Source organism: Condylura cristata, unplaced genomic scaffold, assembly GCF_000260355.1.
Source record: "Condylura cristata isolate star-nosed mole 26May11 unplaced genomic scaffold, ConCri1.0 scaffold00026, whole genome shotgun sequence".
Classification (NCBI taxonomy): Eukaryota; Metazoa; Chordata; class Mammalia; order Eulipotyphla; family Talpidae; genus Condylura; species Condylura cristata.
In genome coordinates, this window is record NW_004567127.1 from 2073407 (window position 1) to 2078362 (window position 4956).

Genomic DNA, 4956 nt, shown 5'->3' on the forward strand with positions numbered 1-4956 from the left:
CTGGGAGCTGGGAGCTGGGAGCCACCAGACGGAGCCGAGATGCCACAGCCCAGAGCCACGCTCTGCCCGTGGCCAGGTCTCGGCAAGAGTGAGGCCAGAGGCCCAGCGCCAGGTAACAGTCTCGATAACAGAACTGGGAGGCGGGTGACCTGGAACCTTGGGGGTCTCCACCTTCCAACTGGCCTGGCTGCGGCCCAGCCCCTCCCCCGCCACCCACAGCCATAGCCCACCCAGTCATGGGGGGTGCCGGTGGGCCCGACTCTTCCCCCACAACCTCGTGACACTCTCCTCTTTGACTGCTGTGCGTGTGAACAGGTCTAGGCAGGAAACGCTTCCAGCACTTTCTGTGGGGCACTGTGATGAGGTCACCCCACCCCTATCTGTTCAAATAAATCTTAGGCTTTTCCATGAGTAACAGACACCATCACACATTCAGATGCCTGGTGTCCAACACTGTGACAGGTGCAGGGCGCGAGCCGGGAACGTTCATGATCCTGTGAACCATGAACATTCTAAAACGTGCTCTGTCTTCTCATTCTCAGTCAGAAACTCATCCTGACTCTCATCTACTCCTCTGCTTCCCCTGAGTGGTTCCATCCTCCTGGGCAGCAAGTGGTTTGTCATTCCAGTGAAGCCCAGGCCAACAAACCCGCCTCCTGTCCGCCTCTGAGCCTACTCGGGTTTCTTTTGGGTTTTAAAATCACTAAAGTCCACAGTGACCAAGTTCTGCCCATGATGTCATTTGATCCTCACAAGAGCTCCCTGCAAGCTGTCAAAGGCCTAAATAATGGTTACCTATGTGCTTGTGTTCATGCGTCGACCAGGTACTTTGGGTAGATTCATGAGTCCGACGTCATGTTTTATGAACATTCAGTTCCCCCAACTCTTGCACCAACAGGACCCGGAAGTGCCTGGGCCACCAGAAATGTGCTCGAGGGCTTGGCTGCCGTGGACCTGGGCTGAATCCCTACAGCACAGGCCACGGTTAGGTCAGGAGTTGGAAGCCTGGATGTGCCCCTGTGAGCCTGACTGAGCAGCCAGGCTCGGGGGAGAGGATGGGCAGGCAGGGCCAGCTGGGGCCAGTGGCGCCCCCAGTGTCCAGGTCCTGTCCTGTCAGGGCTTGCTGGCCTGAGTCGGGAGCGCCTGCCTCCGTGCTCTCTGCTGTGCGGGTGAGGACTGTCCGGTGTGCAGAGGCCTGCTGTGACCGCAGTCTGCCCAGTGACAGAATCTATGCTCCCCACGTTGTATAGCGAACTGGTCCCGGCTTGGGGGATATTCTTCTTGGTTCCCAAGAAGACAGGCTCATGGCTGTCTCCATGGCGGTGCCTGAACTGCCTTGTGCTTGCTCCTGCCTGATAGCGACTGTATTGGCCACCAAGGGATTCCTGGCCCTCTTCTGTTTGCGGCCTAATTGGGCATGGAGAATCCCTACAAAAAGTGTTGAATGTTTGACAGGGGTTTTCTCAGAAAAGCACCTTGGTGTAAAGGCAGAGAGTAGACTGTGGGAGATGGATACACATGGCCAGGACGGCCTCCTCCTGGACAGCTGGAGGGATCTGAGGACACAGACCTGAGTTCAGATGCAGTGAGCAAGGATGCTCAGCCCTTCATGTCAAGGAGGATGCATGATTGCTGCCTTATGTGTGCTGCTGACTGGAGTGACGGATCATGCTGAGGGAGGAGGCTGATTGCTTTTGGTGGTTTTTTATTTTTCTGATCAACAGAATTTCCCAGTTTCATGTAGCCACAAAAGTTTCCATGTAACCAGGGGAATAAATGTGATAACTAAGAGATTTGCTTCAAGGCCTTACTGATGCAATCTCACCACTTGAAAACTATAAATAAAGAACTGCTGAAGTTTGAGCAGGAGATACTTGCACCACTTCAGGGGTCCGTGTCTTCCTCACTCAGCTGGCCGACGCTGTCCCGTCTCACAGGAACCCTACTCTTCCCCTGTGGGCCGTCCAGCATCCTCCAGGGGGTGGCAGGGGACTGCTCCCCCCGTCCCCTCCCCAGGCCATGCTTCTGCTGTCCACAGGATGCTCTCAGGCGAGCAGGACCAGAGGCCACAGAGCAAGCCACCCACGGGCCGGCAGAAGTAGCGTCTGTGGGAGGAGAGCACTTTGTCAAGCTGCCTCAGAAACCACAAACCCAAGGCTCTCAAGGGTCTTGCGACTCACTTGAAGTCCCAGGGCGTCTGAGATTTCCCCGATGCCAATAAAACTCCCTCCTCACAGCAGCAAAGCTGTGTCTTCCCACGCCAGGTGTTTTACTCGTGAATAGCATCTACATATTCACCACAACGATGTTCCTCGTACTCCCGAGAGTGTCCTGCCCGGACAGCAGAGATAGCGACTTGGCACGGGCAAACATCTCATACCGTCCGACCAAGTCCGGGTCTGAGGGGGGCCCCTGAAAAGCCCGGGACCCTGAAGATGGCTCCTACTGGATCTCTTTGTTTGGTTTTGGCCACTCATGTATTTGCAACCATTTTTGCACTTGGATGCATTTGATAAAGTGAAAATTGATTTTGCATTTGGTTGTTGTAATAAAAGCAATTGGCTATTACTGTAAAGTTAATACAGCAAAATTAGACAGTGCTAAAAACATATTGTGATGACATGTTTCTGTCCAAACCAGTAATTCAAACTCCCGCATTCCACTACCATCCAGATGTACACAATAAATTAAGCTCTGGGGGGAAAAACTTTGGGAACCAAAAAGCTTAAGCCTTTGTTGTTCGGCCTTCAACTCTCCTATCTCTCTTAATGTTAGAACTGAGTACAGTAAACATTTTCATTCGTTACCCTGGCCTTGCTTTAAACTTTTTTTAGGATGCTTTAATAAAAATGAGGATCCTTAGAAATTAGCAATAAAAGAAGCTTTCCTTTTGTTTTGCTAACCTTTTATCATAATATAAATAGAAATGTTAGTTATAACTACATGAATTAATCTGCCTGCTTTATCATTAGAAAATTGTTTGCCCAGCTGCAAAAAATAATAACAGTAATAACATTTTGCTTGTTAGCAGTGTTTTCCTTAAAAATGATAAGTGTTATAGACTTGGCTAAAGATCAAAAGACTTCAAACTGTTCTTAGGAATATGTGATAGTTGTTATTTTGTTTTTACTCAGTGCATGTGCTGATGTAATCCCAGTGCTTAAAAACGTAAAATAAAAAGACCTGCTGAGACCAGCAGCAGAACACTTGCACCAGCACGAGTGTTATTCACCTCATTCACCTTCACCAACACCGTCATTTCCTACAGGAACCTCTGTCACCCCAATTGCTGGAGCTGGTCTCCGGCAGTTACTGGAACACCTAGAGAGGGGAAGAGCAGACGGTTTCTAGGGCCATCTTTGAGGCGATCCTAGGTGTGTTCCAGGACTACAGGGCCAGGGAGGCCCGGCAGGCCGCCTCAGGGTGCCATGGTCCAGGAACAGGGTCTCCTGCTGGAGCAGCGGGTCTGCAGGTGAATATAAGGTGCAAGCTGCAAGCTTGTTTCCACGTACCATCGTGTTTACTGAATTGCCTTGGACTTGAAGGCACCAGGAAAGTGGGAGCCGGTTGACCACCCTCCCCCAGCCAACCCTACAAAGTCTTGTGCCTTTTTACCTCCCTGAAAATGGTCTGGCTCTATGGCTGGGCTCTGTGGAATGATGCTATGCAGTGTGGCCTGGTTTCTCGCGTGGGGACACAGCGTGGACACAACACCTACTGTACCTGCCGGCCTTCCATACACATGGACACAGCTTCAGTTCCTAAACTAGATCAGGCCTACAGCCTGGGACCCGCCCCCCCCCAGCAACCGGCCCTCCCATTGGCTCACGGGTGAGGTGGGCGTGGCCTGGTGTGGTGGTATGGGCGGGGTTATGCAAAGCAGGCCTCGCCCCAGTTTGAGACCCAGTTGGATCCCTGTGTGCAAGGGAAATGGTTGTGGGACAGCCCTTGAATTTCCCCTGGGGGAACAGCTTGGAGGGCGGGGCGTGGGCATGGCCAGGGGGTGCGAACGTGGAAGATGCAGGGGGTGAGCGTGCATGTGAGGTGAAGGCTGGGTTGGGGGGCGCCAATGGCTGGTGGATGCTGGTGCACACTCACCTGGTAGAGAAGTGACCATGGTCAGGATGGTGGCTCTGCCAGCTTGAGGCTTTCCCCATTGCACTTCGAGCGTTGCTGACCCCTGCGATTTCCTCAAATATGGAAATGTTACAGGACACCCCAATGTGAATTGGGTTGCCTGTCTGTGGGTTCTGCCATCCAACACAAGACAAAACATATAAAACTTTAATGAAAAGGGACTTTAATACAGTAAATATACAATATGGAACACAAAGAATATATTTTCTAAATCAAACATCTGAAGTTACCCAATCCCTTGTGGGCAAAAGTCAACCCAAAAGGGATTGGCCCAAAGCAAGGCCTGAAAGCTGCCACTAGACTAAAGCACCTTCTGGCCGGGACCCATGGAAAAGGGTCAGAAACGGCCAGACAAGTCTGGGAGGAAAAGAGCAAAATCAAAATCAATATAGACACTGCCATAGTCACCTCCCTGCAGGTCTCTCACCCACATCTGCCTTAACCAGTCCAGAGTCCGGAAACAAGCCCGGCTTCTTCCTCACATGCTTGGTGCTCCATGTGGCTTCCTCAGGTCTCCTTCTTGTTCTCCATCCAGTTTCTTTCTCTTCTCCCCTGATTCCTTCTCTTTTCTCCTTTTTCTCTGCTCAGCTCCACCCTCCTGGGTGGGGCAGGGAACCTGGAACTTCCCCTTTTCCTAGGGACCACCCTGTTACAGAAACTCAACTGCTTGATTTGTGGAAGTGGGGGACTGTGTTTCGCTTTACTCTAAAAGATAGATGTTTTCTACATGCTGCTCCTGTATGAGTTCTTGCTGGGAAAATTCTTTAAATATTTCTGTTGGTTTCCAGTAGCCCGGCTCTTCGAGAATCACTCTACTTT